The sequence below is a fragment of the Gadus chalcogrammus genome, chromosome 12 (genome assembly GCF_026213295.1).
Source record: "Gadus chalcogrammus isolate NIFS_2021 chromosome 12, NIFS_Gcha_1.0, whole genome shotgun sequence".
Classification (NCBI taxonomy): domain Eukaryota; kingdom Metazoa; phylum Chordata; class Actinopteri; order Gadiformes; family Gadidae; genus Gadus; species Gadus chalcogrammus.
This window is the reverse complement of record NC_079423.1, coordinates 10,010,779-10,030,274: the sequence shown is the minus strand read 5'-3', so window position 1 is coordinate 10,030,274 and position 19,496 is coordinate 10,010,779. Positions and strand designations below refer to the sequence as shown.

The window sequence follows — 19,496 nt, the reverse complement described above, 5'->3', positions numbered from 1 at the left end:
ATCATTGTGACATCTGAATTCATTAATTATCTGAAATACACTGCGTGTGCGTGTGATGTTAAATGTTTGAACCAAGGTTAACGGTTAAAGTGTCAGAGAATGGGTGGTGATTTTTTGACGTCCTCCCATGATCTGAAGTGAGCGTGCGTGTTTGTGTTGGTGAAAGTTTAAGAAATGTACAACTGTCGGTTCAGCTCTCTGGTGCTCCCTGCTGGCAGTATCACTATACTGTCCTCATGTTTCACAAAAATAGTTTTGAGAGACGTTGTCAGTTTTTGTATGTTGCTTAAATCCTCCAAAGCGGTTGGCAGTAAACATCAGGTCACGGTACGCCACGGTAGGCCACGGAGGCAATGAGCTCGAGTTGAAAAAGAAAAAGCTTACAGCACCTGGTATTCCCAGGCGGTCTCCCATCCAAGTACTAACCAGGCCCGACCCTGCTTAGCTTCCGAGATCAGACGAGATCGGGCGTGTTCAGGGTGGTATGGCCGTAAGCAATTAGTGCAGGCGCAAAACCAGGTTTTATACAGTAGCACATAAGGAGTGAGAAAGCTGCTGAGGCTCGACGTTACACTTTTACAAAAACAATCATTAGTTAGATATAAACGGCAGTAATTGATTCAGTAGGACTCCTTATCCATGTAAACGATCATTGTGACATCTGAATTCATTAATTATCTGAAATACACTGCGTGTGCGTGTGATGTTAAATGTTTGAACCAAGGTTAACGGTTAAAGTGTCAGAGAATGGGTGGTGATTTTTTGACGTCCTCCCATGATCTGAAGTGAGCGTGCGTGTTTGTGTTGGTGAAAGTTTAAGAAATGTACAACTGTCGGTTCAGCTCTCTGGTGCTCCCTGCTGGCAGTATCACTATACTGTCCTCATGTTTCACAAAAATAGTTTTGAGAGACGTTGTCAGTTTTTGTATGTTGCTTAAATCCTCCAAAGCGGTTGGCAGTAAACATCAGGTCACGGTACGCCACGGTAGGCCACGGAGGCAATGAGCTCGAGTTGAAAAAGAAAAAGCTTACAGCACCTGGTATTCCCAGGCGGTCTCCCATCCAAGTACTAACCAGGCCCGACCCTGCTTAGCTTCCGAGATCAGACGAGATCGGGCGTGTTCAGGGTGGTATGGCCGTAAGCAATTAGTGCAGGCGCAAAACCAGGTTTTATACAGTAGCACATAAGGAGTGAGAAAGCTGCTGAGGCTCGACGTTACACTCTTACAAAAACAATCATTAGTTAGATATAAACGGCAGTAATTGATTCAGTAGGACTCCTTATCCATGTAAACGATCATTGTGACATCTGAATTCATTAATTATCTGAAATACACTGCGTGTGCGTGTGATGTTAAATGTTTGAACCAAGGTTAACGGTTAAAGTGTCAGAGAATGGGTGGTGATTTTTTGACGTCCTCCCATGATCTGAAGTGAGCGTGCGTGTTTGTGTTGGTGAAAGTTTAAGAAATGTACAACTGTCGGTTCAGCTCTCTGGTGCTCCCTGCTGGCAGTATCACTATACTGTCCTCATGTTTCACAAAAATAGTTTTGAGAGACGTTGTCAGTTTTTGTATGTTGCTTAAATCCTCCAAAGCGGTTGGCAGTAAACATCAGGTCACGGTACGCCACGGTAGGCCACGGAGTCAATGAGCTCGAGTTGAAAAAGAAAAAGCTTACAGCACCTGGTATTCCCAGGCGGTCTCCCATCCAAGTACTAACCAGGCCCGACCCTGCTTAGCTTCCGAGATCAGACGAGATCGGGCGTGTTCAGGGTGGTATGGCCGTAAGCAATTAGTGCAGGCGCAAAACCAGGTTTTATACAGTAGCACATAAGGAGTGAGAAAGCTGCTGAGGCTCGACGTTACACTTTTACAAAAACAATCATTAGTTAGATATAAACGGCAGTAATTGATTCAGTAGGACTCCTTATCCATGTAAACGATCATTGTGACATCTGAATTCATTAATTATCTGAAATACACTGCGTGTGCGTGTGATGTTAAATGTTTGAACCAAGGTTAACGGTTAAAGTGTCAGAGAATGGGTGGTGATTTTTTGACGTCCTCCCATGATCTGAAGTGAGCGTGCGTGTTTGTGTTGGTGAAAGTTTAAGAAATGTACAACTGTCGGTTCAGCTCTCTGGTGCTCCCTGCTGGCAGTATCACTATACTGTCCTCATGTTTCACAAAAATAGTTTTGAGAGACGTTGTCAGTTTTTGTATGTTGCTTAAATCCTCCAAAGCGGTTGGCAGTAAACATCAGGTCACGGTACGCCACGGTAGGCCACGGAGTCAATGAGCTCGAGTTGAAAAAGAAAAAGCTTACAGCACCTGGTATTCCCAGGCGGTCTCCCATCCAAGTACTAACCAGGCCCGACCCTGCTTAGCTTCCGAGATCAGACGAGATCGGGCGTGTTCAGGGTGGTATGGCCGTAAGCAATTAGTGCAGGCGCAAAACCAGGTTTTATACAGTAGCACATAAGGAGTGAGAAAGCTGCTGAGGCTCGACGTTACACTCTTACAAAAACAATCATTAGTTAGATATAAACGGCAGTAATTGATTCAGTAGGACTCCTTATCCATGTAAACGATCATTGTGACATCTGAATTCATTAATTATCTGAAATACACTGCGTGTGCGTGTGATGTTAAATGTTTGAACCAAGGTTAACGGTTAAAGTGTCAGAGAATGGGTGGTGATTTTTTGACGTCCTCCCATGATCTGAAGTGAGCGTGCGTGTTTGTGTTGGTGAAAGTTTAAGAAATGTACAACTGTCGGTTCAGCTCTCTGGTGCTCCCTGCTGGCAGTATCACTATACTGTCCTCATGTTTCACAAAAATAGTTTTGAGAGACGTTGTCAGTTTTTGTATGTTGCTTAAATCCTCCAAAGCGGTTGGCAGTAAACATCAGGTCACGGTACGCCACGGCGTCAATGAGCTCGAGTTGAAAAAGAAAAAGCTTACAGCACCTGGTATTCCCAGGCGGTCTCCCATCCAAGTACTAACCAGGCCCGACCCTGCTTAGCTTCCGAGATCAGACGAGATCGGGCGTGTTCAGGGTGGTATGGCCGTAAGCAATTAGTGCAGGCGCAAAACCAGGTTTTATACAGTAGCACATAAGGAGTGAGAAAGCTGCTGAGGCTCGACGTTACACTCTTACAAAAACAATCATTAGTTAGATATAAACGGCAGTAATTGATTCAGTAGGACTCCTTATCCATGTAAACGATCATTGTGACATCTGAATTCATTAATTATCTGAAATACACTGCGTGTGCGTGTGATGTTAAATGTTTGAACCAAGGTTAACGGTTAAAGTGTCAGAGAATGGGTGGTGATTTTTTGACGTCCTCCCATGATCTGAAGTGAGCGTGCGTGTTTGTGTTGGTGAAAGTTTAAGAAATGTACAACTGTCGGTTCAGCTCTCTGGTGCTCCCTGCTGGCAGTATCACTATACTGTCCTCATGTTTCACAAAAATAGTTTTGAGAGACGTTGTCAGTTTTTGTATGTTGCTTAAATCCTCCAAAGCGGTTGGCAGTAAACATCAGGTCACGGTACGCCACGGAGTCAATGAGCTCGAGTTGAAAAAGAAAATGCTTACAGCACCTGGTATTCCCAGGCGGTCTCCCATCCAAGTACTAACCAGGCCCGACCCTGCTTAGCTTCCGAGATCAGACGAGATCGGGCGTGTTCAGGGTGGTATGGCCGTAAGCAATTAGTGCAGGCGCAAAACCAGGTTTTATACAGTAGCACATAAGGAGTGAGAAAGCTGCTGAGGCTCGACGTTACACTCTTACAAAAACAATCATTAGTTAGATATAAACGGCAGTAATTGATTCAGTAGGACTCCTTATCCATGTAAACGATCATTGTGACATCTGAATTCATTAATTATCTGAAATACACTGCGTGTGCGTGTGATGTTAAATGTTTGAACCAAGGTTAACGGTTAAAGTGTCAGAGAATGGGTGGTGATTTTTTGACGTCCTCCCATGATCTGAAGTGAGCGTGCGTGTTTGTGTTGGTGAAAGTTTAAGAAATGTACAACTGTCGTTTCAGCTCTCTGGTGCTCCCTGCTGGCAGTATCACTATACTGTCCTCATGTTTCACAAAAATAGTTTTGAGAGACGTTGTCAGTTTTTGTATGTTGCTTAAATCCTCCAAAGCGGTTGGCAGTAAACATCAGTGCCCTATACCACGAAGCTCGCTGAACATACCCAGGCTTTCTTGGGAAAACCTGGCTCGACAGAGCCGCAACTCGCAATCAGAGTTAAATGGTACCACGAAGCTCACTTTAGATTCAATTAGTTGAACCAGGTTTTCCGCTTTAGGTTCAGTGCGCGTTCACGTGAAAGGGGCGTTTTTTGCGTCATGTTTCTCACCTTTACGATAGATCAAGCAGTCTATATGCGTATAAGTGAAAATATTCTGCATATTGTCTGTAAAATAACTATGCCAAATGCAGAATTGTTCGCCATTAATCCAAATAGAATGATGATGATTTAAAAATGCATAAGCAACGTCCATCCTGCCTTATTCTATCATTTAGGGAATTCACTTTAAATACACCCTATGTAAGAAATGTATCGCATGTTTTCAACCGCCGAGAGGTAGCGGCTGTAGCGTAGTGGATTAGTAAGACCCGAACGCCAGCGACCGGGGTTCAAATTCGCCATCATGCATTTTACCCCCATAGATGTGGTGCCAGCACGGCCTTTAAAATATGGGTTCAAGTTCGAAATAAGTACAAAAATATAATTCCATAAGCTTTAGTGAATAAGCATTCCATATGCATGATAATTGGGACTTTTTAAGCTTCACATAACTTCGCGTCACTTGGGAGTCGAACCCCCCGCGCAGATATTCAAGACTGACGCGCTACCTCCACTCTAGCACTCTGTCACGGAGACACAATGCGCAACAGTAAGCATTGTCTACATAAGGTCCAAAAGGACGATCAAATAACGAACACCCTCTTATGAGAATCTGTATCTCTCATGAAGAACCCCAATTTCGTTGTTTGCACAATGACAATAAAGTCTGAAATCTGAATATCGTCAGACAATGCCAGGGGATCGGTTCTGTCCCGTAAAACCCTCTGTCTCCGGAGAGACGCCTGTACGAGAAGTGCGCAGAGGTCCACGGGAACACCCAGAAATGGTGACGCCATTGTCAGAGGAGGGGCTAGGAAGCTGCACACGCCGATTTAAGTAGCCGATCTCCGGCTAGACTAAGCCGAAAAACTGCTCCCGACCAGGTTTGGTTGCGAGCATAAGTCACCATGGTGATACAGCGACGCTAAAAGAGATCGACTTTCGTGGTACAACTAACCCAGGCTTGGAGCTCAACATACCTCGCTAACCCTCTAAGCGAGCTTCGTGGTACAGGGCCCAGGTCACGGTACGCCACGGTAGGCCACGGAGGCAATGAGCTCGAGTTGAAAAAGAAAAAGCTTACAGCACCTGGTATTCCCAGGCGGTCTCCCATCCAAGTACTAACCAGGCCCGACCCTGCTTAGCTTCCGAAATCAGACGAGATCAGGCGTGTTCAGGGTGGAATGGCCGTAAGCAATTAGTGCAGGCGCAAAACCAGGTTTTATACAGTAGCACATAAGGAGTGAGAAAGCTGCTGAGGCTCGACGTTACACTTTTACAAAAACAATCATTAGTTAGATATAAACGGCAGTAATTGATTCAGTAGGACTCCTTATCCATGTAAACGATCATTGTTACATCTGAATCCATTAATTATCTGAAATACACTGCGTGTGCGTGTGACGTTAAATGTTTGAACCAAGGTTAACGGTTAAAGTGTCAGAGAATGGGTGGTGATTTTTTGACGTCCTCCCATGATCTGAAGTGAGCGTGCGTGTTTGTGTTGGTGAAAGTTTAAGAAATGTACAACTGTCGGTTCAGCTCTCTGGTGCTCCCTGCTGGCAGTATCACTATACTGTCCTCATGTTTCACAAAAATAGTTTTGAGAGACGTTGTCAGTTTTTGTATGTTGCTTAAATCCTCCAAAGCGGTTGGCAGTAAACATCAGGTCACGGTACGCCACGGAGTCAATGAGCTCGAGTTGAAAAAGAAAAAGCTTACAGCACCTGGTATTCCCAGGCGGTCCCCCATCCAAGTACTAACCAGGCCCGACCCTGCTTAGCTTCCGAGATCAGACGAGATCAGGCGTGTTCAGGGTGGTATGGCCGTAAGCAATTAGTGCAGGCGCAAAACCAGGTTTTATACAGTAGCACATAAGGAGTGAGAAAGCTGCTGAGGCTCGACGTTACACTCTTACAAAAACAATCATTAGTTAGATATAAACGGCAGTAATTGATTCAGTAGGACTCCTTATCCATGTAAACGATCATTGTGACATCTGAATTCATTAATTATCTGAAATACACTGCGTGTGCGTGTGATGTTAAATGTTTGAACCAAGGTTAACGGTTAAAGTGTCAGAGAATGGGTGGTGATTTTTTGACGTCCTCCCATGATCTGAAGTGAGCGTGCGTGTTTGTGTTGGTGAAAGTTTAAGAAATGTACAACTGTCGGTTCAGCTCTCTGGTGCTCCCTGCTGGCAGTATCACTATACTGTCCTCATGTTTCACAAAAATAGTTTTGAGAGACGTTGTCAGTTTTTGTATGTTGCTTAAATCCTCCAAAGCGGTTGGCAGTAAACATCAGGTCACGGTACGCCACGGTAGGCCACGGAGGCAATGAGCTCGAGTTGAAAAAGAAAAAGCTTACAGCACCTGGTATTCCCAGGCGGTCTCCCATCCAAGTACTAACCAGGCCCGACCCTGCTTAGCTTCCGAGATCAGACGAGATCGGGCGTGTTCAGGGTGGTATGGCCGTAAGCAATTAGTGCAGGCGCAAAACCAGGTTTTATACAGTAGCACATAAGGAGTGAGAAAGCTGCTGAGGCTCGACGTTACACTTTTACAAAAACAATCATTAGTTAGATATAAACGGCAGTAATTGATTCAGTAGGACTCCTTATCCATGTAAACGATCATTGTGACATCTGAATTCATTAATTATCTGAAATACACTGCGTGTGCGTGTGATGTTAAATGTTTGAACCAAGGTTAACGGTTAAAGTGTCAGAGAATGGGTGGTGATTTTTTGACGTCCTCCCATGATCTGAAGTGAGCGTGCGTGTTTGTGTTGGTGAAAGTTTAAGAAATGTACAACTGTCGGTTCAGCTCTCTGGTGCTCCCTGCTGGCAGTATCACTATACTGTCCTCATGTTTCACAAAAATAGTTTTGAGAGACGTTGTCAGTTTTTGTATGTTGCTTAAATCCTCCAAAGCGGTTGGCAGTAAACATCAGGTCACGGTACGCCACGGTAGGCCACGGAGTCAATGAGCTCGAGTTGAAAAAGAAAAAGCTTACAGCACCTGGTATTCCCAGGCGGCCTCCCATCCAAGTACTAACCAGGCCCGACCCTGCTTAGCTTCCGAGATCAGACGAGATCGGGCAGGTTCAGGGTGGTATGGCCGTAAGCAATTAGTGCAGGCGCAAAACCAGGTTTTATACAGTAGCACATAAGGAGTGAGAAAGCTGCTGAGGCTCGACGTTACACTCTTACAAAAACAATCATTAGTTAGATATAAACGGCAGTAATTGATTCAGTAGGACTCCTTATCCATGTAAACGATCATTGTGACATCTGAATTCATTAATTATCTGAAATACACTGCGTGTGCGTGTGATGTTAAATGTTTGAACCAAGGTTAACGGTTAAAGTGTCAGAGAATGGGTGGTGATTTTTTGACGTCCTCCCATGATCTGAAGTGAGCGTGCGTGTTTGTGTTGGTGAAAGTTTAAGAAATGTACAACTGTCGGTTCAGCTCTCTGGTGCTCCCTGCTGGCAGTATCACTATACTGTCCTCATGTTTCACAAAAATAGTTTTGAGAGACGTTGTCAGTTTTTGTATGTTGCTTAAATCCTCCAAAGCGGTTGGCAGTAAACATCAGGTCACGGTACGCCACGGTAGGCCACGGAGTCAATGAGCTCGAGTTGAAAAAGAAAAAGCTTACAGCACCTGGTATTCCCAGGCGGTCTCCCATCCAAGTACTAACCAGGCCCGACCCTGCTTAGCTTCCGAGATCAGACGAGATCGGGCGTGTTCAGGGTGGTATGGCCGTAAGCAATTAGTGCAGGCGCAAAACCAGGTTTTATACAGTAGCACATAAGGAGTGAGAAAGCTGCTGAGGCTCGACGTTACACTTTACAAAAACAATCATTAGTTAGATATAAACGGCAGTAATTGATTCAGTAGGACTCCTTATCCATGTAAACGATCATTGTGACATCTGAATTCATTAATTATCTGAAATACACTGCGTGTGCGTGTGATGTTAAATGTTTGAACCAAGGTTAACGGTTAAAGTGTCAGAGAATGGGTGGTGATTTTTTGACGTCCTCCCATGATCTGAAGTGAGCGTGCGTGTTTGTGTTGGTGAAAGTTTAAGAAATGTACAACTGTCGGTTCAGCTCTCTGGTGCTCCCTGCTGGCAGTATCACTATACTGTCCTCATGTTTCACAAAAATAGTTTTGAGAGACGTTGTCAGTTTTTGTATGTTGCTTAAATCCTCCAAAGCGGTTGGCAGTAAACATCAGGTCACGGTACGCCACGGTAGGCCACGGAGTCAATGAGCTCGAGTTGAAAAAGAAAAAGCTTACAGCACCTGGTATTCCCAGGCGGTCTCCCATCCAAGTACTAACCAGGCCCGACCCTGCTTAGCTTCCGAGATCAGACGAGATCGGGCGTGTTCAGGGTGGTATGGCCGTAAGCAATTAGTGCAGGCGCAAAACCAGGTTTTATACAGTAGCACATAAGGAGTGAGAAAGCTGCTGAGGCTCGACGTTACACTTTACAAAAACAATCATTAGTTAGATATAAACGGCAGTAATTGATTCAGTAGGACTCCTTATCCATGTAAACGATCATTGTGACATCTGAATTCATTAATTATCTGAAATACACTGCGTGTGCGTGTGATGTTAAATGTTTGAACCAAGGTTAACGGTTAAAGTGTCAGAGAATGGGTGGTGATTTTTTGACGTCCTCCCATGATCTGAAGTGAGCGTGCGTGTTTGTGTTGGTGAAAGTTTAAGAAATGTACAACTGTCGGTTCAGCTCTCTGGTGCTCCCTGCTGGCAGTATCACTATACTGTCCTCATGTTTCACAAAAATAGTTTTGAGAGACGTTGTCAGTTTTTGTATGTTGCTTAAATCCTCCAAAGCGGTTGGCAGTAAACATCAGGTCACGGTACGCCACGGTAGGCCACGGAGGCAATGAGCTCGAGTTGAAAAAGAAAAAGCTTACAGCACCTGGTATTCCCAGGCGGTCTCCCATCCAAGTACTAACCAGGCCCGACCCTGCTTAGCTTCCGAGATCAGACGAGATCGGGCGTGTTCAGGGTGGTATGGCCGTAAGCAATTAGTGCAGGCGCAAAACCAGGTTTTATACAGTAGCACATAAGGAGTGAGAAAGCTGCTGAGGCTCGACGTTACACTTTACAAAAACAATCATTAGTTAGATATAAACGGCAGTAATTGATTCAGTAGGACTCCTTATCCATGTAAACGATCATTGTGACATCTGAATTCATTAATTATCTGAAATACACTGCGTGTGCGTGTGATGTTAAATGTTTGAACCAAGGTTAACGGTTAAAGTGTCAGAGAATGGGTGGTGATTTTTTGACGTCCTCCCATGATCTGAAGTGAGCGTGCGTGTTTGTGTTGGTGAAAGTTTAAGAAATGTACAACTGTCGGTTCAGCTCTCTGGTGCTCCCTGCTGGCAGTATCACTATACTGTCCTCATGTTTCACAAAAATAGTTTTGAGAGACGTTGTCAGTTTTTGTATGTTGCTTAAATCCTCCAAAGCGGTTGGCAGTAAACATCAGGTCACGGTACGCCACGGTAGGCCACGGAGTCAATGAGCTCGAGTTGAAAAAGAAAAAGCTTACAGCACCTGGTATTCCCAGGCGGTCTCCCATCCAAGTACTAACCAGGCCCGACCCTGCTTAGCTTCCGAGATCAGACGAGATCGGGCGTGTTCAGGGTGGTATGGCCGTAAGCAATTAGTGCAGGCGCAAAACCAGGTTTTATACAGTAGCACATAAGGAGTGAGAAAGCTGCTGAGGCTCGACGTTACACTTTTACAAAAACAATCATTAGTTAGATATAAACGGCAGTAATTGATTCAGTAGGACTCCTTATCCATGTAAACGATCATTGTGACATCTGAATTCATTAATTATCTGAAATACACTGCGTGTGCGTGTGATGTTAAATGTTTGAACCAAGGTTAACGGTTAAAGTGTCAGAGAATGGGTGGTGATTTTTTGACGTCCTCCCATGATCTGAAGTGAGCGTGCGTGTTTGTGTTGGTGAAAGTTTAAGAAATGTACAACTGTCGGTTCAGCTCTCTGGTGCTCCCTGCTGGCAGTATCACTATACTGTCCTCATGTTTCACAAAAATAGTTTTGAGAGACGTTGTCAGTTTTTGTATGTTGCTTAAATCCTCCAAAGCGGTTGGCAGTAAACATCAGGTCACGGTACGCCACGGTAGGCCACGGAGGCAATGAGCTCGAGTTGAAAAAGAAAAAGCTTACAGCACCTGGTATTCCCAGGCGGTCTCCCATCCAAGTACTAACCAGGCCCGACCCTGCTTAGCTTCCGAGATCAGACGAGATCGGGCGTGTTCAGGGTGGTATGGCCGTAAGCAATTAGTGCAGGCGCAAAACCAGGTTTTATACAGTAGCACATAAGGAGTGAGAAAGCTGCTGAGGCTCGACGTTACACTCTTACAAAAACAATCATTAGTTAGATATAAACGGCAGTAATTGATTCAGTAGGACTCCTTATCCATGTAAACGATCATTGTGACATCTGAATTCATTAATTATCTGAAATACACTGCGTGTGCGTGTGATGTTAAATGTTTGAACCAAGGTTAACGGTTAAAGTGTCAGAGAATGGGTGGTGATTTTTTGACGTCCTCCCATGATCTGAAGTGAGCGTGCGTGTTTGTGTTGGTGAAAGTTTAAGAAATGTACAACTGTCGGTTCAGCTCTCTGGTGCTCCCTGCTGGCAGTATCACTATACTGTCCTCATGTTTCACAAAAATAGTTTTGAGAGACGTTGTCAGTTTTTGTATGTTGCTTAAATCCTCCAAAGCGGTTGGCAGTAAACATCAGGTCACGGTACGCCACGGTAGGCCACGGAGTCAATGAGCTCGAGTTGAAAAAGAAAAAGCTTACAGCACCTGGTATTCCCAGGCGGTCTCCCATCCAAGTACTAACCAGGCCCGACCCTGCTTAGCTTCCGAGATCAGACGAGATCGGGCGTGTTCAGGGTGGTATGGCCGTAAGCAATTAGTGCAGGCGCAAAACCAGGTTTTATACAGTAGCACATAAGGAGTGAGAAAGCTGCTGAGGCTCGACGTTACACTCTTACAAAAACAATCATTAGTTAGATATAAACGGCAGTAATTGATTCAGTAGGACTCCTTATCCATGTAAACGATCATTGTGACATCTGAATTCATTAATTATCTGAAATACACTGCGTGTGCGTGTGATGTTAAATGTTTGAACCAAGGTTAACGGTTAAAGTGTCAGAGAATGGGTGGTGATTTTTTGACGTCCTCCCATGATCTGAAGTGAGCGTGCGTGTTTGTGTTGGTGAAAGTTTAAGAAATGTACAACTGTCGGTTCAGCTCTCTGGTGCTCCCTGCTGGCAGTATCACTATACTGTCCTCATGTTTCACAAAAATAGTTTTGAGAGACGTTGTCAGTTTTTGTATGTTGCTTAAATCCTCCAAAGCGGTTGGCAGTAAACATCAGGTCACGGTACGCCACGGTAGGCCACGGAGTCAATGAGCTCGAGTTGAAAAAGAAAAAGCTTACAGCACCTGGTATTCCCAGGCGGTCTCCCATCCAAGTACTAACCAGGCCCGACCCTGCTTAGCTTCCGAGATCAGACGAGATCGGGCGTGTTCAGGGTGGTATGGCCGTAAGCAATTAGTGCAGGCGCAAAACCAGGTTTTATACAGTAGCACATAAGGAGTGAGAAAGCTGCTGAGGCTCGACGTTACACTTTTACAAAAACAATCATTAGTTAGATATAAACGGCAGTAATTGATTCAGTAGGACTCCTTATCCATGTAAACGATCATTGTGACATCTGAATTCATTAATTATCTGAAATACACTGCGTGTGCGTGTGATGTTAAATGTTTGAACCAAGGTTAACGGTTAAAGTGTCAGAGAATGGGTGGTGATTTTTTGACGTCCTCCCATGATCTGAAGTGAGCGTGCGTGTTTGTGTTGGTGAAAGTTTAAGAAATGTACAACTGTCGGTTCAGCTCTCTGGTGCTCCCTGCTGGCAGTATCACTATACTGTCCTCATGTTTCACAAAAATAGTTTTGAGAGACGTTGTCAGTTTTTGTATGTTGCTTAAATCCTCCAAAGCGGTTGGCAGTAAACATCAGGTCACGGTACGCCACGGTAGGCCACGGAGGCAATGAGCTCGAGTTGAAAAAGAAAAAGCTTACAGCACCTGGTATTCCCAGGCGGTCTCCCATCCAAGTACTAACCAGGCCCGACCCTGCTTAGCTTCCGAGATCAGACGAGATCGGGCGTGTTCAGGGTGGTATGGCCGTAAGCAATTAGTGCAGGCGCAAAACCAGGTTTTATACAGTAGCACATAAGGAGTGAGAAAGCTGCTGAGGCTCGACGTTACACTCTTACAAAAACAATCATTAGTTAGATATAAACGGCAGTAATTGATTCAGTAGGACTCCTTATCCATGTAAACGATCATTGTGACATCTGAATTCATTAATTATCTGAAATACACTGCGTGTGCGTGTGATGTTAAATGTTTGAACCAAGGTTAACGGTTAAAGTGTCAGAGAATGGGTGGTGATTTTTTGACGTCCTCCCATGATCTGAAGTGAGCGTGCGTGTTTGTGTTGGTGAAAGTTTAAGAAATGTACAACTGTCGGTTCAGCTCTCTGGTGCTCCCTGCTGGCAGTATCACTATACTGTCCTCATGTTTCACAAAAATAGTTTTGAGAGACGTTGTCAGTTTTTGTATGTTGCTTAAATCCTCCAAAGCGGTTGGCAGTAAACATCAGGTCACGGTACGCCACGGTAGGCACGGAGTCAATGAGCTCGAGTTGAAAAAGAAAAAGCTTACAGCACCTGGTATTCCCAGGCGGTCTCCCATCCAAGTACTAACCAGGCCCGACCCTGCTTAGCTTCCGAGATCAGACGAGATCGGGCGTGTTCAGGGTGGTATGGCCGTAAGCAATTAGTGCAGGCGCAAAACCAGGTTTTATACAGTAGCACATAAGGAGTGAGAAAGCTGCTGAGGCTCGACGTTACACTCTTACAAAAACAATCATTAGTTAGATATAAACGGCAGTAATTGATTCAGTAGGACTCCTTATCCATGTAAACGATCATTGTGACATCTGAATTCATTAATTATCTGAAATACACTGCGTGTGCGTGTGATGTTAAATGTTTGAACCAAGGTTAACGGTTAAAGTGTCAGAGAATGGGTGGTGATTTTTTGACGTCCTCCCATGATCTGAAGTGAGCGTGCGTGTTTGTGTTGGTGAAAGTTTAAGAAATGTACAACTGTCGGTTCAGCTCTCTGGTGCTCCCTGCTGGCAGTATCACTATACTGTCCTCATGTTTCACAAAAATAGTTTTGAGAGACGTTGTCAGTTTTTGTATGTTGCTTAAATCCTCCAAAGCGGTTGGCAGTAAACATCAGGTCACGGTACGCCACGGAGTCAATGAGCTCGAGTTGAAAAAGAAAATGCTTACAGCACCTGGTATTCCCAGGCGGTCTCCCATCCAAGTACTAACCAGGCCCGACCCTGCTTAGCTTCCGAGATCAGACGAGATCGGGCAGTGTTCAGGGTGGTATGGCCGTAAGCAATTAGTGCAGGCGCAAAACCAGGTTTTATACAGTAGCACATAAGGAGTGAGAAAGCTGCTGAGGCTCGACGTTACACTCTTACAAAAACAATCATTAGTTAGATATAAACGGCAGTAATTGATTCAGTAGGACTCCTTATCCATGTAAACGATCATTGTGACATCTGAATTCATTAATTATCTGAAATACACTGCGTGTGCGTGTGATGTTAAATGTTTGAACCAAGGTTAACGGTTAAAGTGTCAGAGAATGGGTGGTGATTTTTTGACGTCCTCCCATGATCTGAAGTGAGCGTGCGTGTTTGTGTTGGTGAAAGTTTAAGAAATGTACAACTGTCGTTCAGCTCTCTGGTGCTCCCTGCTGGCAGTATCACTATACTGTCCTCATGTTTCACAAAAATAGTTTTGAGAGACGTTGTCAGTTTTTGTATGTTGCTTAAATCCTCCAAAGCGGTTGGCAGTAAACATCAGTGCCCTATACCACGAAGCTCGCTGAACATACCCAGGCTTTCTTGGGAAAAACCTGGCTCGACAGAGCCGCAACTCGCAATCAGAGTTAAATGGTACCACGAAGCTCACTTTAGATTCAATTAGTTGAACCAGGTTTTCCGCTTTAGGTTCAGTGCGCGTTCACGTGAAAGGGGCGTTTTTTGCGTCATGTTTCTCACCTTTACGATAGATCAAGCAGTCTATATGCGTATAAGTGAAAATATTCTGCATATTGTCTGTAAAATAACTATGCCAAATGCAGAATTGTTCGCCATTAATCCAAATAGAATGATGATGATTTAAAAATGCATAAGCAACGTCCATCCTGCCTTATTCTATCATTTAGGGAATTCACTTTAAATACACCCTATGTAAGAAATGTATCGCATGTTTTCAACCGCCGAGAGGTAGCGGCTGTAGCGTAGTGGATTAGTAAGACCCGAACGCCAGCGACCGGGGTTCAAATTCGCCATCATGCATTTTACCCCCATAGATGTGGTGCCAGCACGGCCTTTAAAATATGGGTTCAAGTTCGAAATAAGTACAAAAATATAATTCCATAAGCTTTAGTGAATAAGCATTCCATATGCATGATAATTGGGACTTTTTAAGCTTCACATAACTTCGCGTCACTTGGGAGTCGAACCCCCCGCGCAGATATTCAAGACTGACGCGCTACCTCCACTCTAGCACTCTGTCACGGAGACACAATGCGCAACAGTAAGCATTGTCTACATAAGGTCCAAAAGGACGATCAAATAACGAACACCCTCTTATGAGAATCTGTATCTCTCATGAAGAACCCCAATTTCGTTGTTTGCACAATGACAATAAAGTCTGAAATCTGAATATCGTCAGACAATGCCAGGGGATCGGTTCTGTCCCGTAAAACCCTCTGTCTCCGGAGAGACGCCTGTACGAGAAGTGCGCAGAGGTCCACGGGAACACCCAGAAATGGTGACGCCATTGTCAGAGGAGGGGCTAGGAAGCTGCACACGCCGATTTAAGTAGCCGATCTCCGGCTAGACTAAGCCGAAAAACTGCTCCCGACCAGGTTTGGTTGCGAGCATAAGTCACCATGGTGATACAGCGACGCTAAAAGAGATCGACTTTCGTGGTACAACTAACCCAGGCTTGGAGCTCAACATACCTCGCTAACCCTCTAAGCGAGCTTCGTGGTACAGGGCCCAGGTCACGGTACGCCACGGTAGGCCACGGAGGCAATGAGCTCGAGTTGAAAAAGAAAAAGCTTACAGCACCTGGTATTCCCAGGCGGTCTCCCATCCAAGTACTAACCAGGCCCGACCCTGCTTAGCTTCCGAGATCAGACGAGATCGGGCGTGTTCAGGGTGGTATGGCCGTAAGCAATTAGTGCAGGCGCAAAACCAGGTTTTATACAGTAGCACATAAGGAGTGAGAAAGCTGCTGAGGCTCGACGTTACACTTTTACAAAAACAATCATTAGTTAGATATAAACGGCAGTAATTGATTCAGTAGGACTCCTTATCCATGTAAACGATCATTGTGACATCTGAATTCATTAATTATCTGAAATACACTGCGTGTGCGTGTGATGTTAAATGTTTGAACCAAGGTTAACGGTTAAAGTGTCAGAGAATGGGTGGTGATTTTTTGACGTCCTCCCATGATCTGAAGTGAGCGTGCGTGTTTGTGTTGGTGAAAGTTTAAGAAATGTACAACTGTCGGTTCAGCTCTCTGGTGCTCCCTGCTGGCAGTATCACTATACTGTCCTCATGTTTCACAAAAATAGTTTTGAGAGACGTTGTCAGTTTTTGTATGTTGCTTAAATCCTCCAAAGCGGTTGGCAGTAAACATCAGGTCACGGTACGCCACGGTAGGCCACCGAGTCAATGAGCTCGAGTTGAAAAAGAAAAAGCTTACAGCACCTGGTATTCCCAGGCGGTCTCCCATCCAAGTACTAACCAGGCCCGACCCTGCTTAGCTTCCGAGATCAGACGAGATCGGGCGTGTTCAGGGTGGTATGGCCGTAAGCAATTAGTGCAGGCGCAAAACCAGGTTTTATACAGTAGCACATAAGGAGTGAGAAAGCTGCTGAGGCTCGACGTTACACTCTTACAAAAACAATCATTAGTTAGATATAAACGGCAGTAATTGATTCAGTAGGACTCCTTATCCATGTAAACGATCATTGTGACATCTGAATTCATTAATTATCTGAAATACACTGCGTGTGCGTGTGATGTTAAATGTTTGAACCAAGGTTAACGGTTAAAGTGTCAGAGAATGGGTGGTGATTTTTTGACGTCCTCCCATGATCTGAAGTGAGCGTGCGTGTTTGTGTTGGTGAAAGTTTAAGAAATGTACAACTGTCGGTTCAGCTCTCTGGTGCTCCCTGCTGGCAGTATCACTATACTGTCCTCATGTTTCACAAAAATAGTTTTGAGAGACGTTGTCAGTTTTTGTATGTTGCTTAAATCCTCCAAAGCGGTTGGCAGTAAACATCAGGTCACGGTACGCCACGGTAGGCCACGGAGTCAATGAGCTCGAGTTGAAAAAGAAAAAGCTTACAGCACCTGGTATTCCCAGGCGGTCTCCCATCCAAGTACTAACCAGGCCCGACCCTGCTTAGCTTCCGAGATCAGACGAGATCGGGCGTGTTCAGGGTGGTATGGCCGTAAGCAATTAGTGCAGGCGCAAAACCAGGTTTTATACAGTAGCACATAAGGAGTGAGAAAGCTGCTGAGGCTCGACGTTACACTTTTACAAAAACAATCATTAGTTAGATATAAACGGCAGTAATTGATTCAGTAGGACTCCTTATCCATGTAAACGATCATTGTGACATCTGAATTCATTAATTATCTGAAATACACTGCGTGTGCGTGTGATGTTAAATGTTTGAACCAAGGTTAACGGTTAAAGTGTCAGAGAATGGGTGGTGATTTTTTGACGTCCTCCCATGATCTGAAGTGAGCGTGCGTGTTTGTGTTGGTGAAAGTTTAAGAAATGTACAACTGTCGGTTCAGCTCTCTGGTGCTCCCTGCTGGCAGTATCACTATACTGTCCTCATGTTTCACAAAAATAGTTTTGAGAGACGTTGTCAGTTTTTGTATGTTGCTTAAATCCTCCAAAGCGGTTGGCAGTAAACATCAGGTCACGGTACGCCACGGTAGGCCACGGAGTCAATGAGCTCGAGTTGAAAAAGAAAAAGCTTACAGCACCTGGTATTCCCAGGCGGTCTCCCATCCAAGTACTAACCAGGCCCGACCCTGCTTAGCTTCCGAGATCAGACGAGATCGGGCGTGTTCAGGGTGGTATGGCCGTAAGCAATTAGTGCAGGCGCAAAACCAGGTTTTATACAGTAGCACATAAGGAGTGAGAAAGCTGCTGAGGCTCGACGTTACACTTTTACAAAAACAATCATTAGTTAGATATAAACGGCAGTAATTGATTCAGTAGGACTCCTTATCCATGTAAACGATCATTGTGACATCTGAATTCATTAATTATCTGAAATACACTGCGTGTGCGTGTGATGTTAAATGTTTGAACCAAGGTTAACGGTTAAAGTGTCAGAGAATGGGTGGTGATTTTTTGACGTCCTCCCATGATCTGAAGTGAGCGTGCGTGTTTGTGTTGGTGAAAGTTTAAGAAATGTACAACTGTCGGTTCAGCTCTCTGGTGCTCCCTGCTGGCAGTATCACTATACTGTCCTCATGTTTCACAAAAATAGTTTTGAGAGACGTTGTCAGTTTTTGTATGTTGCTTAAATCCTCCAAAGCGGTTGGCAGTAAACATCAGGTCACGGTACGCCACGGTAGGCCACGGAGGCAATGAGCTCGAGTTGAAAAAGAAAAAGCTTACAGCACCTGGTATTCCCAGGCGGTCTCCCATCCAAGTACTAACCAGGCCCGACCCTGCTTAGCTTCCGAGATCAGACGAGATCGGGCGTGTTCAGGGTGGTATGGCCGTAAGCAATTAGTGCAGGCGCAAAACCAGGTTTTATACAGTAGCACATAAGGAGTGAGAAAGCTGCTGAGGCTCGACGTTACACTCTTACAAAAACAATCATTAGTTAGATATAAACGGCAGTAATTGATTCAGTAGGACTCCTTATCCATGTAAACGATCATTGTGACATCTGAATTCATTAATTATCTGAAATACACTGCGTGTGCGTGTGATGTTAAATGTTTGAACCAAGGTTAACGGTTAAAGTGTCAGAGAATGGGTGGTGATTTTTTGACGTCCTCCCATGATCTGAAGTGAGCGTGCGTGTTTGTGTTGGTGAAAGTTTAAGAAATGTACAACTGTCGGTTCAGCTCTCTGGTGCTCCCTGCTGGCAGTATCACTATACTGTCCTCATGTTTCACAAAAATAGTTTTGAGAGACGTTGTCAGTTTTTGTATGTTGCTTAAATCCTCCAAAGCGGTTGGCAGTAAACATCAGGTCACGGTACGCCACGGTAGGCCACGGAGTCAATGAGCTCGAGTTGAAAAAGAAAAAGCTTACAGCACCTGGTATTCCCAGGCGGTCTCCCATCCAAGTACTAACCAGGCCCGACCCTGCTTAGCTTCCGAGATCAGACGAGATCGGGCGTGTTCAGGGTGGTATGGCCGTAAGCAATTAGTGCAGGCGCAAAACCAGGTTTTATACAGTAGCACATAAGGAGTGAGAAAGCTGCTGAGGCTCGACGTTACACTTTTACAAAAACAATCATTAGTTAGATATAAACGGCAGTAATTGATTCAGTAGGACTCCTTATCCATGTAAACGATCATTGTGACATCTGAATTCATTAATTATCTGAAATACACTGCGTGTGCGTGTGATGTTAAATGTTTGAACCAAGGTTAACGGTTAAAGTGTCAGAGAATGGGTGGTGATTTTTTGACGTCCTCCCATGATCTGAAGTGAGCGTGCGTGTTTGTGTTGGTGAAAGTTTAAGAAATGTACAACTGTCGGTTCAGCTCTCTGGTGCTCCCTGCTGGCAGTATCACTATACTGTCCTCATGTTTCACAAAAATAGTTTTGAGAGACGTTGTCAGTTT

General features: G+C 44.6%; 26 non-coding genes across 26 annotated transcripts; all 26 read right to left on the bottom strand.

The window, feature by feature from the left end:
• Window positions 1-377: 377 nt before the first annotated feature.
• LOC130398188 (5S ribosomal RNA) lies at window positions 378-496 on the bottom strand. The gene has a single exon (XR_008900769.1). It is a non-coding gene; the product is annotated as a 5S ribosomal RNA (ribosomal RNA).
• Window positions 497-1,025: 529 nt separating this feature from the next.
• On the bottom strand, window positions 1,026-1,144 carry LOC130398187 (5S ribosomal RNA). The gene has a single exon (XR_008900768.1). It is a non-coding gene; the product is annotated as a 5S ribosomal RNA (ribosomal RNA).
• Window positions 1,145-1,673: 529 nt separating this feature from the next.
• Window positions 1,674-1,792, bottom strand: LOC130398186 (5S ribosomal RNA). Its single transcript, XR_008900767.1, has one exon. It is a non-coding gene; the product is annotated as a 5S ribosomal RNA (ribosomal RNA).
• A 529-nt stretch (window positions 1,793-2,321) lies between these two features.
• On the bottom strand, window positions 2,322-2,440 carry LOC130398185 (5S ribosomal RNA). The gene has a single exon (XR_008900766.1). It is a non-coding gene; the product is annotated as a 5S ribosomal RNA (ribosomal RNA).
• Window positions 2,441-2,959: 519 nt separating this feature from the next.
• Window positions 2,960-3,078, bottom strand: LOC130398184 (5S ribosomal RNA). Its single transcript, XR_008900765.1, has one exon. It is a non-coding gene; the product is annotated as a 5S ribosomal RNA (ribosomal RNA).
• Window positions 3,079-3,597: 519 nt separating this feature from the next.
• On the bottom strand, window positions 3,598-3,716 carry LOC130399590 (5S ribosomal RNA). The gene has a single exon (XR_008902097.1). It is a non-coding gene; the product is annotated as a 5S ribosomal RNA (ribosomal RNA).
• A 1,737-nt stretch (window positions 3,717-5,453) lies between these two features.
• On the bottom strand, window positions 5,454-5,572 carry LOC130394424 (5S ribosomal RNA). Its single transcript, XR_008897585.1, has one exon. It is a non-coding gene; the product is annotated as a 5S ribosomal RNA (ribosomal RNA).
• Window positions 5,573-6,091: 519 nt separating this feature from the next.
• Window positions 6,092-6,210, bottom strand: LOC130400080 (5S ribosomal RNA). The gene has a single exon (XR_008902563.1). It is a non-coding gene; the product is annotated as a 5S ribosomal RNA (ribosomal RNA).
• A 529-nt stretch (window positions 6,211-6,739) lies between these two features.
• On the bottom strand, window positions 6,740-6,858 carry LOC130398183 (5S ribosomal RNA). Its single transcript, XR_008900764.1, has one exon. It is a non-coding gene; the product is annotated as a 5S ribosomal RNA (ribosomal RNA).
• Window positions 6,859-7,387: 529 nt separating this feature from the next.
• LOC130401223 (5S ribosomal RNA) lies at window positions 7,388-7,506 on the bottom strand. The gene has a single exon (XR_008903688.1). It is a non-coding gene; the product is annotated as a 5S ribosomal RNA (ribosomal RNA).
• A 529-nt stretch (window positions 7,507-8,035) lies between these two features.
• Window positions 8,036-8,154, bottom strand: LOC130398181 (5S ribosomal RNA). The gene has a single exon (XR_008900762.1). It is a non-coding gene; the product is annotated as a 5S ribosomal RNA (ribosomal RNA).
• A 528-nt stretch (window positions 8,155-8,682) lies between these two features.
• On the bottom strand, window positions 8,683-8,801 carry LOC130398180 (5S ribosomal RNA). The gene has a single exon (XR_008900761.1). It is a non-coding gene; the product is annotated as a 5S ribosomal RNA (ribosomal RNA).
• Window positions 8,802-9,329: 528 nt separating this feature from the next.
• On the bottom strand, window positions 9,330-9,448 carry LOC130398179 (5S ribosomal RNA). Its single transcript, XR_008900760.1, has one exon. It is a non-coding gene; the product is annotated as a 5S ribosomal RNA (ribosomal RNA).
• A 528-nt stretch (window positions 9,449-9,976) lies between these two features.
• Window positions 9,977-10,095, bottom strand: LOC130398178 (5S ribosomal RNA). Its single transcript, XR_008900759.1, has one exon. It is a non-coding gene; the product is annotated as a 5S ribosomal RNA (ribosomal RNA).
• Window positions 10,096-10,624: 529 nt separating this feature from the next.
• LOC130398177 (5S ribosomal RNA) lies at window positions 10,625-10,743 on the bottom strand. Its single transcript, XR_008900758.1, has one exon. It is a non-coding gene; the product is annotated as a 5S ribosomal RNA (ribosomal RNA).
• A 529-nt stretch (window positions 10,744-11,272) lies between these two features.
• On the bottom strand, window positions 11,273-11,391 carry LOC130398176 (5S ribosomal RNA). The gene has a single exon (XR_008900757.1). It is a non-coding gene; the product is annotated as a 5S ribosomal RNA (ribosomal RNA).
• A 529-nt stretch (window positions 11,392-11,920) lies between these two features.
• On the bottom strand, window positions 11,921-12,039 carry LOC130398175 (5S ribosomal RNA). Its single transcript, XR_008900756.1, has one exon. It is a non-coding gene; the product is annotated as a 5S ribosomal RNA (ribosomal RNA).
• Window positions 12,040-12,568: 529 nt separating this feature from the next.
• Window positions 12,569-12,687, bottom strand: LOC130398174 (5S ribosomal RNA). The gene has a single exon (XR_008900755.1). It is a non-coding gene; the product is annotated as a 5S ribosomal RNA (ribosomal RNA).
• A 528-nt stretch (window positions 12,688-13,215) lies between these two features.
• Window positions 13,216-13,334, bottom strand: LOC130398173 (5S ribosomal RNA). The gene has a single exon (XR_008900754.1). It is a non-coding gene; the product is annotated as a 5S ribosomal RNA (ribosomal RNA).
• A 519-nt stretch (window positions 13,335-13,853) lies between these two features.
• Window positions 13,854-13,973, bottom strand: LOC130401019 (5S ribosomal RNA). The gene has a single exon (XR_008903482.1). It is a non-coding gene; the product is annotated as a 5S ribosomal RNA (ribosomal RNA).
• A 1,737-nt stretch (window positions 13,974-15,710) lies between these two features.
• Window positions 15,711-15,829, bottom strand: LOC130398172 (5S ribosomal RNA). The gene has a single exon (XR_008900753.1). It is a non-coding gene; the product is annotated as a 5S ribosomal RNA (ribosomal RNA).
• A 529-nt stretch (window positions 15,830-16,358) lies between these two features.
• Window positions 16,359-16,477, bottom strand: LOC130398169 (5S ribosomal RNA). The gene has a single exon (XR_008900751.1). It is a non-coding gene; the product is annotated as a 5S ribosomal RNA (ribosomal RNA).
• A 529-nt stretch (window positions 16,478-17,006) lies between these two features.
• On the bottom strand, window positions 17,007-17,125 carry LOC130398168 (5S ribosomal RNA). The gene has a single exon (XR_008900750.1). It is a non-coding gene; the product is annotated as a 5S ribosomal RNA (ribosomal RNA).
• Window positions 17,126-17,654: 529 nt separating this feature from the next.
• On the bottom strand, window positions 17,655-17,773 carry LOC130398167 (5S ribosomal RNA). Its single transcript, XR_008900749.1, has one exon. It is a non-coding gene; the product is annotated as a 5S ribosomal RNA (ribosomal RNA).
• A 529-nt stretch (window positions 17,774-18,302) lies between these two features.
• Window positions 18,303-18,421, bottom strand: LOC130398166 (5S ribosomal RNA). Its single transcript, XR_008900748.1, has one exon. It is a non-coding gene; the product is annotated as a 5S ribosomal RNA (ribosomal RNA).
• Window positions 18,422-18,950: 529 nt separating this feature from the next.
• On the bottom strand, window positions 18,951-19,069 carry LOC130398165 (5S ribosomal RNA). Its single transcript, XR_008900747.1, has one exon. It is a non-coding gene; the product is annotated as a 5S ribosomal RNA (ribosomal RNA).
• Between the last annotated feature and the right edge of the window lie 427 nt (window positions 19,070-19,496).